Raw genomic sequence first — 15317 nt, 5'->3', positions numbered from 1 at the left:
TCTTAAAAAAAAATTACACAGAATGAAATTATTTTCAAGAAAATACCTTTATTTATTCACGAGATATCGAGAATCGTAAACAAATATTACCAATTTTGCGTTTGAAGTCAATATCTTAGATTTCTAAAAAGGTATTTGAATCGAAAATCATGTTTACCAACTCTAAGTAATGTTTTTTTAGGTTTTTATTTTTTGTTAAAAAACTGTCAATACGTTTTTCTTAAAATTTTATCAGATGTCAAAAATTTATTCTTCGTTAAATAAAATTGTTTTGGAGATAAAATAGTTGTTTTTCGTTAAATATTGGATGTAATCATTATTGTTGTTCAGTTTTCTTGATTTATAAAAAAAAATCATTTAATTTTTTCCAAAATTGTATTTATTTTATTAAATTGTTATTGTAAGAAAAATACAAATTCAATTTTCTTCAGAGTCCTTTCTGCATCGTTCTGGATTATTACCTGTGTAACCAAATTTACTTGAAGTCAATATCTCGAGATATGGACGACGAAACAAAAGCTTTTCAAAAGTACGGACATCTCTCTAAAAAAAATGTTCAATTGGACTGATTACATTAACTTACTGTTGGAAGTTATTAAAATAAAATTGATAAGTCTGATTCCCAACGCTGATTAATTATCAGCTGAAGAAATATCTTGAAGATTGAAAGCTTCTCAATGACCGGCAGTACGGCTTTCGAAGCAATAGGTCCACTGGTGATCTCATGGTTCATCTCACTGAGCAGTGGAGCAAATCTGTACATCGCTTTGGAGAAAGTAAGATTATTGCACTTGATATTTTAAAAGCATTTGATAGGGTTTGGCATCAGGCTCGCTTATCGAAAATGCGTGCTTTTGGTTTTCATGAATCCCTCCTTCATTGGATTAGTAATTACCCTCGCATCGTTCAATACAAGTAGTATTGGATGGATTTAAGTCTGAAAACCATAAAATAAATGCTGGTGTGCCCCAGGGCTCTGTTTTATCTCCAACACTCTTTTTAATTTTTATTAATGATCTCCTGTCTGCAGCAACTAATCCAATACATTGTTTCGCTGACGATAGTACTCTCAGCTTTTCATATTCGTTTTCAGATTCACACCCCTCTTCTTCGGATGTGGAACTGCAACGACAAAATATGATAAGCTCATTAAATTCCGACCTAATGCTTCGAAAACGTAATGCTGTCTTGTATCGTTAAAGCGAAGTGTACCCCCCCTGCCATTATCCATAAAGGGCACTTGCATCGAGGAAACTGAACATCTCGATATTCTTGGTATGTGTATCACCTACTACCTTTTGTGGAACGATCACATACGTGATGTCGCCAAAAATGCGGCAAGGTGTTTGGGTTTCCTTAGGCTATACAAGAAATATTTCACCCCTTCTGATTTGGCTGTTATCTACAAGACTTACATACGTCCAAAGCTTGAGTACAACTGCCATTTCTGGGCTGGTGGTCCTGCAACCTACTTAAGCCTCCTGGATAGTATTGAACGGAGAGCATTAAAATTGATAGATGATAATATCATCATAAGTTCATTTACTTAACGTGAACATCGCCGTAAGGTCTCTTGTCTGACCCTTTTTTACCGTTATTTTAACGGCTTATGCTCTAGTGAAATAGCCAGTTGCATTCCTCCTCTTAAAGAGTTCAACCTTAATACTCGCGTTTCTAGGAATGCTCATCAGTATACCCTCGAGCCCAATTTCGGCCGTACTGTCAAATACACTGAGGGGATTAGGATGATTTATCCCTATGCATCATCCGCTTAAACAATGTTGACTTAAACTTTTGATACATTGAGTCTTGAGAAAAGACGTTCTAATTTATATTTTGTGTCTATTGTTAAATTGAAGAAAAGGCTGGAATGCGACCCACACTGATACCTTCCCATCCCGTCTGTTAAAAGTTTGTGGGTTTTCGTGTTTTGTTCAGAAAGTTGTCAATTAAATTATTCTTAAAAATTTTAAATTACCAAAAAAATTTTTCGTATTAAGAAATAGTTTAGTTTTGAAAATCTAGTTTTGTTAAATAGATTTTTAGTCGCAAACAAATTTTTACCAATTTTAGTAGCATTTCTTGAATTCTTAAAAATTTATGAATAAAATTAATTTGAGAGATATCAAGAACCAAACATCAATTTTTACCGAATTTGCGTACTATTTTTTGTAGATTTTATTTTTTTATGAAAAAACGGATTGCTGGATTTCTAAAAAAAAACTACTGAATATCGAAAACAATATCTTTAAGTCGAAAGTAAATTGGTACCAAGTTTTAGTATTGTTTATTTTTAGGTTTTTATTTTTTGTAAAAAAAACTATCGCTTCGATTTTTCTCCAAATTTTACCGAATGTTGAAAACAATATTCCTTAAAAGTGAAAATTAGTTAGAAGCCATAATCTTAGATTTTTGAAAAGAAATTTGAGTCGAAAATCAATTTTTACCAACTTTGAGTTATGTTTTTTTTAGGTTTTTTTTTATAAAAACAACCGTTAATTGGAATTTTTTCCAAAAATATGTTCGTTTGGTATAACGTGACAGTTTATAATATAAAATATAATTCAAGTTTTTAGCGTTATTAGTTCTTGAGATATTTAGGGTTAACCAAAATTTTCACCTTTTGTTTTAAACTGTATGGTAAAAAAACTACCAATGCAATTTTCTTGAGAGCCGTTTCTGCATCTCTTTGAATTATTATGGGTATAACAAACGTAGCGAACGTACGGACATACGAACTTACGTACACACGCACGTACAGACATCTCTCTAAAAATCTTTTATTTCGACTCTAGGGACCTTGAAACGTCGAGAAATGTCAAAATTTTGAATTCGACAAATCGGACACATTACAATTACTTCCTATGGGAAGTTAATAATTGAAATATTGACTTTTTCAGCTTCTGTTTCGTGTCAATTTTAATATTCTTTAAAGAAGCTAGAGGAAACAATGTACTCCTTTGAATAATATTTTTTAAATTATTCAATTATTTTAATGTTAAATATATCCACTCGTTTTACCGTAGAGAAATAATAGCAAGTAAATTCAAATCAATTTGTTTTTCAATTAAATTAAAAATGTAAACGAATTCTCCAAATTTATTAATTAGCTGATTTAGGGAAATAAATAGACCTTATATTTCACTTTGCTCCAAATATGAGGAACTTTTCAAAACGAAACTTTTCATTGTAAAAACCAGTTTATAAAAAAGACAATTTCTTACTGTAATTAAGCAATTAGTTGAAAAGAGTTACAAGTTTTAAAAACTATTATCTTAGTTCAATTTATCAAAGATACATTTGTTGAAACGCACTGTGTTTATCGTAACACCAAATTAGTGCAGTAAAATCCACAAAAATGACACCTAAGACTTTTATATGATTGCTTTTTGTAACTTGCCTAAATAAACTAATTTAGTGGAATTGTGATGACGAAGCTATTTTCGAGATCTTCCAAGCGGTGTTTTAAATACAAAATATTACTGAGTGACCAAAATAACCATAATATTTAAATGTTTGATGTTCAAATGGTAGACATGTCCATTCAAGAGGACACAAGCGTCCACAGGTTTTTCTCAAAACCCACCTCTGTCTATCAACTCCTACTCTCACCTACCCACGGTGAAAATCGGGTGCCTAGTACCTCAACTGGAGATTGGGTTCCAACCCCAGTGGAAAGTTGTTGGGGGCAGGGACGAATTCTCGAGATAGAATCAACGGTGGCGTCTACAGTTCCAGTAAGGTTGAACTACTTAGTGAACACCTTATAGGGCTTCTTCGACATATTCGGAGCCCAGGCCTATAAGGAGCGGTTCATCTGGCTCCTCTTCCTTGGAGTTATACTAAGGATCTGGCCCTCCAGGTTGGGGGTTGTGCCGTCGGGGTAACTTTCTGGCCACGTAAAAACATCATAGTTTCGAAGCAACAACAAGCCTCGGATACGGACGGATTCAATGTAGACAACCCACGCAAACGAAATAAGGACAACGAACTTCGGATATGTACGTGGAATGTTAGGTCCCTTAACAGACCAAGTGCAGCCGAACAATTAGCGGAAGCCCTAAACTGCTGCAAGGCACATATTACCGCCATCCAAGAAGAGCGATGGGATGGACCGGGCAAACGCAAACTAAAAGACTTCGATAACTACTACGGCGACTACTACCAAGAACAAAGACAGCGTCTATTTGGGTGTGGATTTGTTGTTGGAACTAGACTCAAGCAAGTCTTGAGTTTCAACAGTGTGAGCGAGCGCATCACGACAAGGCTAAATTTGCCAACATGATGATGATAATGAAGACACCAAAGACATATTCTTCGAGCTCTTGAACACCCCATATGAGCAGTGCCCCGGCTATGACATTAAAATTGTCTTAGGAGATTTTAATGCAAAGCTAGGAAGAGAAGACATCTTTGGTGGCATAATCGGGAGATGCGGCCTGCACTACACCACCTCCGACAACGGATTCAGGCTGGTCGATTACGCTGCAGGGCGAGACGTTCTGGTAGCTAGTACGCAGTTCACGCATCTTAATATCCACAAGGGGACATGGAAATCTCCTGATCAATCAATCGTCAACCATATTGACCACATCGAGGCACGACACTTCTCCACTATACAGGATATCCGAAAATTCCCAGAGGCCAACATTGACTCGGACCACTAACTCGTTGTAGCCAAAGTACGGCTACGGATATCCCGATCCAAGCCAAAACAAGGAAGTACTGTGAGAAGATTCGACGTTAGACGGCTACAATCGCTAGAGACTGCTATGTCCTTTTCCGATCGAGCTTCTAATAACCTCTTAAGAAGTCCTATGCTGCCTGCATTAAGCATTGAAAACCAGTGGCAACATTGCCTTGCAACCATCAGAGATGCCGCCTCTGAAGTGCTTAGTTTCACATGGCCACCACAGCGAAACCCCTGGTTTGACGACGAATGCCGGCAAGCGCAGGCATACAAAACGGCGCTGCACAAAACTAAAGCTGCTCGCGAGCTCTACAACGCGCGAACGAGGAGATAGAGGGATGTCACAACAGGAATTAGTTTCGTAAATTTTACCAAATGGTAAAAAAAAACCTCCCAAGGGTACCAGCCACAAACCAAAGCCTGTAAAGACGATCAGGGGCACATCGTAGTAGAACCGCAGTCGATGTTGAGAATATGGAAAAACCACTTCTCCAAAATATATAACGGCGATGACGAACCGAATTCCGCTGTAAGGGAAATAGAACCACTCAACCTCGGCGACGCAGATCAACAATTCCGCCTACCCGACCTCGACGAAGTGAAGATAGCTATACCCAAACTTAAGTCATACAAAGCTGATGGAGCTGACGGCATCGCTGCCAAACTATTCAAAGCAGCAGACGATGACTTGGTAGGGAGCATGCACCAACTCATCTGCAAAATATGGTCGGAAGAAAGCATGACCGATGAGTGGAATCTCAGCATAGTTTGCCCGATACATAACATTGCGTAAAAGATCCTCTCTGCCGTATTATGTGAACGTCTGAAGCCGTTCGTCAACAACCTGATGGGTCCTTATCAGTGTGGCTTCAGACCATTGGTCCTTATCAGTGTGGCTTCACACTACGGCAGATCTTGGAAAAAACCCAGGAGGTTCAAATCGATACCCACAATCTCTTTAACAATTTTAACGCCGCGTATGACAGCATCTATAGGGAAGAGCTCTACCGAGTAATGTCTATTTTTGGCATCCCTGTCAAACTTATCCGTTTGTGCAGAATGACGATGGAGAATGCTCGCTGCTCTATCAAGGTCGGAAAAGATCTTACCAATGCATTTGATGTCAAAAAAGGTTTTAAACAAGGCGTTGCACTGTCATTCGACTTCTTCAACATCGTTCTGGAAAGAATAGTGCAAAACTGAACCGTCAACACTAGAGGCACAATCTTTCAAAGGTCCATCCAATTACACGGATACGCATAATTGGAAGATCAAAGCGTGATGTCAGTGGAGCGTTTTTGAGCATTGCGACGGAAGCGAAGAAGATGGGTTTAGTGGTCAACGAGGCCAGACCAAGTATATGCTGTCATCAAAAAAAGACATTGAACAACGTCATCATGGACAGCTATAACTTTGAGGTAGATAAGGACTTTGTCTACCTAGGCACCGCTATTAACACAGACAACGACACCAGCGTTGAAATCAAACGAAGAATAACTCTTGCAAATCGCAGCTCTCGAGCATCTAAAAGCACCATCTATAATAAACTCATCATCCCGGTTCTAATTTATGGCGCTGAGGCCTAGACCCTGTTAAAGAAAGATGAGAGCGTCTTAGGATGCTTCGAGAGAAAAATTGTTCGGTTGATTTAGAAATTTAAGTTTTCATAGGGTAAAAAATAATTTTTGTATACCCGGTCTTACATTTTGTTATTTTTTTTCCGAGACCAATACTTTCTCCATCCTCCCCGAAACGAGGTACAAAATTTTAAAGAAAAGAAAATCCTGGCTAGCTTGTTTCTATTTTATACACGGTTAGATTCATTCAAAAAAATAAAACATACAAATCTCTTTGAAAAATATAAAAACAATTTAAAAAAGAAGCAAATAGAAATGGGGTTTTGGCCAGAGATATAATCAGACTGAGTCTGAAAGTACGGTTTGTATGCTGAGACTTTTGCTCATGCAAAAAGCCTTATCGGTAATTACGATCTGGGCTCTAGTTTTTGTCTCAAAGGCAGATAAAGCAAAGCAATCGAATGTTTTTGTCGCAATGAAAACATATGAATGATGATAGCCATATACAATGTTTATATACAACATCACATATGTTTATAGACATCCATTGAAAGAATCATGATTGGAATGAATAGAACCTTGCAAAATATGTGCAAATGCAACTCATGTTGAATGATTTAAAGTTAAACAAAGCAAGGTTGTTTTGGTTTTGTTTTTTAGAAAAAGAATAAAAGACAGGATGACCGTAAAAATAGTAAAAATGTTTTTTTTTTTATTAAAATAAAAAATGTTGATATTATTTTATATTATTTATTTATTATTTTTAATTTCAAACATCCTACGTTATTATATACTTTACCTACAGCGTATCTACGTACGTTTGCTCAGTTTAACAAAGTACGATAGGTCTGTAAGTTCGTAATATACTTTTCCGTCGACCATATTTAGCTATTTAGCGAAGCTGAAAAAACTTCATCTTATTCTGGGATGGAACCCACACTGATAACTTCCCATCCCGTCTGTCAATTTATCTCGCTTAAAAGGTTTGTAGGATTTCGTGTTTTGTTAAAAAAAATTGTCAATTAAATTATTCTAAATAATTTAAAAATTATTAACTATATTTTGCAAGAAATAACTGAATGTTGCAAACAATATATTTTCTGTTAGATGAAATTAGTTTAAAGACGATATTTTAGTTTTTGAAAAGATATTTGAGTCGAAAGTAGATTTTTACCAAGTTTTATTATTTTTTTTTAAATTTCTTGTAAAAAGGCTATCAATTCGATTTTTCTCAAAATTTTAATAGATGTCAAAAATTTTATTTTTTGTTGCACAAATTATTTTGAAGATAAAATCTTCTTTTTTTCCTAAAATATTCTAGGTGACAAATATTTTTTTTCAGTATTTTTGATTTATAAAAAAAGTGTTAATTGGATTTTTTTCCAAAAATACTGCTTTGGTATCACGTTACAATTCATAATACAAAATTAGGTCAAGTTAGGGTTAGCAAAAACTCAATTTGTTTGAGAGCCCTTTCTGCATCTTCCTAGATTATTTTTTTATAAAAAAAACTGTCAATTCAATTTTTCTCAAAATTGTATCAATTTTTGAAAACAATATTTCTTATAAGTAAAAAGTAGTAAGAAGCTATCATCTAAAATTTTTGAAAAGATATTTAAGTCGAAAATCATTTTTAACCAACTTTTGTTAATTTTTTCTGGTTTTTAATTTTTTGTAAAAAAAACTGTCAGATCGATTTTTTTCAACATTTTTTAGAATGGTAAAAACAATATTTCTTATAAGCTAAAATAAGATTGAAGTCCAAATTTTAAGTTTTTGAAAAAATATTTGAATCTATATTCAATTTTTACCAATTTTGAGTAATGTTTTTTTTTAGATTTGTATTTTTTATAAAAAAAACTGTCAATTAGATTTTTCTCAAAATTTTATCAGATGTCAAAAACATTTTTCTTCGTTGCACAAAATTGTTTTGGAGATGAAATCATATTTAAGTCTTAAAATTTTGGAGGTGACAATTTTTTGTTCAGTTTTTTTGATTTAAAAAAAAAACCGTTAAATGGAATTTGTCCGAAAAATATACTTATTTGGTATCACGTTATAATATATTATAAAAAATTTAATTCAAGTCTTAAGCGCTTATGGTTCGTTACATATTTAGGGTTAACCAAAATGTTTACCTTTTTTTGCAAACTGCACCCACGCAATTTTCTTGAGAGCCCTATCTGCATCTTTCTGCCTTATTATCTGTATGATAAAATTTATTTTAAATCGATATCTCTTCTGGTTCTTGAGCTATGGACGACGAAAAAACGTTGCGAACGTACGAACGTACGAACGTACGTACACACGCTCGCACAGACATATTTCTAAATATCTTTTATTTCGACTCTAGGGACCTTGAAACGTCGAGAAATTACAAAATTTCAATTTGGCAAATCGGGCCCATTACAATAACTTCCTTCGACTCCCGAAAATTGAGTCAAAAAAAGCCTAAAAATTCTTAATATCGGATTCTTTCTCAGTTTTTGGGTTTTTAAATTTTTGTAGCATTAAGGGAAATGGCAACAAAAAAGAATATATTCTTTTTTTAAAAAATGTAAGTTTTAAAACAATTTTTTACATTTCGGAGTGAAAGCAACAAGAACCCTCTTTTGCTCTTATCTTGGAATTCTTCATAATGTAGAAAGTCGACCAAATTATATTTTTAGGCTATAGGTACCTTGCTTGCAGCGTTCTAAAATAATTTAAAAGCTAATGTTGTCACTTAAGACTTTAAATTGTGTACATTTAAAGTTAAGATACATATTATATTATTAAAATTTTTTAGTCTTTTTACAGTACATTTTAAGCGTTGAGTAAAATCTCGTCTACATGTTAACCGTGTGATCCCCCACCCCATTGATTAGAAATCTAGATCCGTCCTTGTGCAATACGATAAACATTGTCAGCTTTTTATTATCTTTTATTATCTATTAAAACATTAAACTGTCATCTTTTCTTGTGTTTGGTCTTCTTTGTGTACCATTTAATACAAATCCTCGTCGCCATTTCAATAAGACGTTTAAGACAACCATAGGTATATACTTCTATCAAGAATCATATCTCAACAACAACGGCAAAGATGACAAAGTTTGTGCTCGTTGTCGTTTCATTTCAATCATCAGACATCAATCATCACAACATTGCATATTATATCATCCAACAAAAGTTGTGTAAGAACTTATTAAAACATTATTTGCAATACAAGACACTGGAAATCACTGCAACATGGCATCAACATGGTCCTTGCCGCACTTCACTTTATTTCTGTTTATAAATCGAGTCTAGATGAAACGAGGTACGGTACGACTGAGTACTGACAGCGGTGGATGGCGATGCGACTTTCAAGGGATAAGGATATTTTTTTTGTTATTTTTGTTGGTTGAGGAAAAACTTTTAACTGAAATTCGCACTCGAATTATTATTCTCTGTTCGTCATCGACATTCATCCACTTGAACACGGAAAACTTGAGCACATCCTTGAAATCTTGAAACGTCAAATGTCTAAATATGATCAAAATATTTCCGCAAAAGTTTCCGACAAAAGTTTTCCACAAATCGAGTCCTTAAAATCCCACCTCAGAGTATAGTGACAACTCAAAAACATTCTTCTTCTGGATGTCATATACAAACTGGCACAAAGTTAATGCGCCAATGTGTATGAAAATGTGTATAATTGTATAGGTTTGTATTTGGGTGGCATGGCACACCCCCATCTACACATAGTAGTGTTTGTTTGTGGGTAGGTTTATTTGATTTCCATTGGTGATGGTGGAAGGAAGGAACAAGGAAGTTTTTGAAGAAGATTTTCATACTTTTAAAATGAAAGGCGAGAGTGAGTTTTTGAGTGTTTTCGAAGGGTTTTTGCAGATCTATCTCTTTCGCCATCAATTTTTTTTGGAAGTTGTTGTTGTTATATTTTTTGGGTAAGACTTAATGTTAACTTCCCGGTCTCGAGAAAGGCAGCAGCAACGGCAACGGCATCGGCATGGCATTCATTATTCAGATATGCACTCACATCTGGCTTGGTGCTGGTTTCTGGTGAATTTGTGATTTTATAATCGCCGAAGTTTATATACTCCTTTTTAAGTGCATCTTCAATCAGTCTTAGTCTTAGTCTCTTTCCTCTGTCTCTTTCTTTCTTCGTCGTATTCAAGGGCAGAAACCATAAGTATAACTGCTGATAGCTGCTGGCTGTTTACCACAAAAAAGGTTCTGCCAAGAAGTTAAAACTTAAGTTTTTTGTGTTCATTATATTCTTAAACAACAAATTTATACCCGAAGCTATTTTAAAATGTTCAAAGATTCTTAATACATGTATATGTAGGGAGCTAATGTGCCCAGCATCCCATATATAGCACAGCGCGTGGAATATTGTTGGGGTATTTAGCGCCAGTTGCATGACACGGTGTCTTCACCGTCAAGAAGTCTAGAGTTTTTGGGGGAAAAGACTTTGTTGAAATTGAGGGAAACATACTTTGCGCTCAAATTTAATGATGGGAGCGTTTTTATAGGTGGTGACTTGTTTTTTTTTATTTTTCTTTTCAAAACTTCAAGCTTTTTGAGCTTTCAAACTGATAAAATATAGTTTAAAGTTGAATTTTATAAATGGATCAAAGAAAGTAGAGGAACAAAACTTTAGGAAAGTAAATACAAAATTTAACATAACTAAAATTTAAGAAGCAATCTAGGATTTAAAATATAAGCTTATCAAGGATCTGCAAAAGAAAATAAGCAGTTTAAGAAAACTTTGTGTGGATGGTTAATACTGCCTTTAGTTTGGTGCTTTCTTAAATACGTTTAAAGCTTATATGGCAACATTTAACTGGATGTTTAATAAAGATGTAATGTCGAGTGAGTCCAACACAAGTTTCTTTAGTTTATTTTTTTAAATGAAAGAAAATCCATCACAATACTTACTTCTATAGATGTGCTATGGCCCTTAAAATATAGAAAACTTTTCTATTCATTTTGGACTATGAACTGCGGTCTTGCAGTCTTTTTTATAATAAGCGCACACTCAAAGGGATATATTACCCTTATTATGTATGTAGACACAGTGTGAGCACTAGGAAAGGGAGAGAGGTTTTGAGAGGAGATGTCGGTGCACATTGGTTTTGAATTCCTGAATATTGCAATAGCTGGAAAAGACAGAGTGTGGCAAGGCATTCCACATTCGCATAGTACGGCTAAAGAACGAATCTCTGTACTTGACAGTACGACCGAAGTTGGGCTCGAGGGTATATTGATGAGCATTCCTAAAAGCGCGAGTATTACAGTTGAACTGCTTAAGGGTTGGCTATTTTTCTAGAGCATAAACCATTAGAATAACGGTAAGAGAGGGTGAGATAAGAAACATTTCGACGATGTTCAAGTGACGTAAATGATCTTATGATGGTAATAGCACCAATCAATCTGAATGCTCTACGTTCAATACTATCCAAGAGGCTTAAGTAAGTTGCAGGAGCACCAGCCCAGATATGGAAGTTATACTCAAGCTTTGGACGATTAAGTCTCATAAATAACAGCCAGATCAGAGGGGGAGAACATTTTCTTGCATCGACTTAGAAAACCCAAACACCTTGCGGCATTTTTGGCGACATCGCGTATGGGATCGTTCCACAAAAGGTGGTTGGTGATACACATACCGAGAATATCGAGGTGTTCAGTCTCATTGATTTGATGCAAGTGCCATCCATAGATAATGGCAATGGGGGTATATTTCGCTTTAACGATACAAGACAGCATTGGGTTTTCGAAGTATTAAATTCCACGCGGTTTTTTAATCCCCATTGAACAATGCTGTTTAGGTCGGAATTTAATGAGCTTATCATATTTTGTCGTTGCAGTTCCACATCCGAAGAAGAGTGAAGTGAGTCTGAAAACGAATATGAAAAGCTAAGAGTACTATCGTCAGCAAAACAATGTATTGGATAAGATGATGCAGACAGAAGATCATTAATAAAAATGAGAAAGAGTGTTGGAGATAAAACAGAGCCCTGAGGCACACCAGCATTTATTTTATGGTTTTTAGACTTGAATCCATCCAATACTACTTGTATTGAACGATGCGAAGGTAATTACTAATCCAATGAAGGAGGGATTCATGAAAACCAAAAGCACGCATTTTCGATAAGAGAGCCTGATGCCAAACCCTATCAAATGCTTTTGAAATATCAAGTGCAATAATCTTACTTTCTCCAAAAAGATATAAAGATTTGATCAAGTGTTCGCTGAGATGAACCATGAGAACACCAGTGGACCTATTGCTACGAAAGCCATACTGTCGGTCATTAAGAAGCTTCCGTTCTTCAAGATATTTCTTGAGCTGATAATTAATCAGCACTTCCATGACCTTGGAAAGAAGGGACGTAAGTGCAATCGGTCGATAATTAGACGGTGAGAAAGATTCGCCTTTTTTGGGAATAGGTTGGACAAATGCAGTTTTCCATCTGCTCGGAACGAGATAGATAGATGAAAAAGCTTACGCAGTGGTTTTGCCAGCGATGAAGAACACCTCTTCAGAACAATATCGGGAATACCATCCGGACCAGCAGATTTATGTGTTTGAGATCTTTGAGGACTCTCGCTATAGTACGAGTGCGAAAAAAGTTTTTCCCCATAGAATCATTAACTCGATCAAGTACAGGCGGAGTCATAACACTCACTGGCAGCGTTGAAATGGCGGCGAACTGCCTAGCAAAGAGATTTGCTTTCTCTAGGTAGCTTACAAATGGAGTGTCATTCACAACGGGCGTAGGAACCGAAGAAGAGGAAGAATTCGTCATACTTTTTACAAATGACCAAAAATGTTTACTGCCTTTAAGACATTACAGTATTTTTTGCCGTAACTTTTGGTCATGTAAAAATTTGGTCCCTCGAATATGGGCGTTGCAGGTCTTCCTGGCTCTTGAACCTCTTCCGGTTTTCTCAGTTGGATTGGGTTTAAAACAACGGAAACTGACCTTCTTGACCATAATAGTCTTATTACATCTCGCATTGAACCATGCGTTTCCCTTAGGTCTGATGCTTTAAACCCTATTCGGGATAAAAATTCTCATATAAGCGCTGTTGTCAATGTCACTATCGAGGAAGCATAGGGACCAGTTAAAGATCCTGAAGTAATTATTGGGACCGTCCCAGTTGGCTTTCTCGTATTTCTAAACGGTTCTCTCTCTTTAACTGGAGAGTTCTTACGCGAGAAATTTGCTGATATGACACAATGGTCAGATGTGCCTAGGGGATATAGAACACTTATAGTGTACTTACCAGGGTCAGAGGTAAGAAACAAGTGAAGAGTGTTTTCTGCTCGACCTACCACGTCCAATATTCGAGTAGGCTCGTTGACCAGCTGAGTTAGGTATAGGTGGTTCAACTCAGCGAAGATCAACCGAGGATAGGACGAAACAATTCTTTGGATGGAATCAGACAAAGCATTAAATTCACGAGAAGTTGATACTCTATATTTGGGCTTCGATAAAGGAAGCAGTATTGAATGATTTGCATATTTATGGAGAATTTAAACGATATATATAATTAAAAAAGGAATTGGTGCAAATACCATATTGTAGTAAGAGCTGATAAGCAACATCATTCCTAATGTATAGGTATGGCGAGACCATGGTGGGAAAAAATAATGGCACCAAGTTATACCCTTGAATAAAGAATTCAGTGGGATCGGAATCGTCACCCACTTGGGTTTCACTTAGTAACAATACAGCTGGCCTGTTTAAAGCGGTATGAGAGTACACAGAAAGAAATTCGCTCTAAGCTTACGAATAGTACAATAATCTACCCTGAACTTTCCAGCCATTGCAAATAAAAGAATAATAAAAACCAAAACAGACGGAGACTATAACAAAAATATTACTGAGTTGAACCACAGAATGCTATTCGATACACGCCACTACTAGTGTTATGCCTTAGTAGTGAAAAGAGTCGAATCCGGCCCTTTTAATGCAAAACAGTAAAATGTTTGTTGTCAACAATCTGCTATCAACGATGACGTAGTCTGTGTATCAATTGCATTAGTTAATAACAGATAATAACACCAGCGCTAAGATTAAACGAAAAATTACTCTTTCTAGCCTATGTTTCTTTGGGTTTAAAAAGAATTTGAGTAGCAAAGCCCTTTTTAGTGCAGCCAAAGTGTTGCTATATGTAAGACCATCATCATCCCCGTCCTGCTTAAAGGTTCAGAAGCTTGGACTATGACAAAATCGGATGAAAGCACCTTGTGTCGTTTCAAGAGAAGAATTCTTCGCGTGATCTACGGTCCCGTATGTGTAGAAGGTAAAGTTCAAGGAATGAGATGGCTGGTTCAGGTAGAGCGCTTGTTAACTTAAGCTCCATCCCGGAAATTCTTTTAATTGACCTAGTTCACACAGGACTGTAGTGCCACCTTTACTTTTTAAGAAACAAAAAATATTAAAGCTCCTAAAAATTAAATATTTTGAGAATAAAAGAAGGTACTAATTTTCAAATTGTTTCATACACTATTAAATATTATTGTTAATCTCTTTTTTTATATTTAAAGTCGGTGTTTCCCTTTAAAAATATATATATTTGTCTTCTCGAACACGTCTCCACTTAAAAAGAGCTTTGAAATAATTTTTAAACATGCACTTTCAATTTGTCTTAATAATAAAATTGACTTGTTACAAAAAATACAATTTGGTACCAATGGAAAGTTATTAGTATTGGGCGTATCACAGCCTCTTTTTTAAACTATTAAATTGGATATTCTTAGGTTAAAATTTAACAAAATAATACATTTTACTCAAATAACATAAAAAGCTAAATTTTTAAAGAAAAGAAAATATGAGTCATTTTTTGTAGATTAATTATTTCTTCTTCTTTTCATAACCATGTTATATAATTTGGAAATGTATGTAAATAACTTCTTGTTCATAAACCATAACAATCTCTCTTTTGGCTTAAAATTTTATAACTCATCTGAGTTTTTGTGTAGAACAATTTCTTTGTAAAAAAAAAAATATCCTTAATTGCTTTCAAAAACCCTTTGAAATTAATAATTGTAAAACAATTCC

This window comes from Eupeodes corollae, chromosome 1, assembly GCF_945859685.1.
Source record: "Eupeodes corollae chromosome 1, idEupCoro1.1, whole genome shotgun sequence".
NCBI classification, from domain to species: Eukaryota; Metazoa; Arthropoda; class Insecta; order Diptera; family Syrphidae; genus Eupeodes; species Eupeodes corollae.
This window is presented reverse-complemented; position numbering follows the sequence as displayed.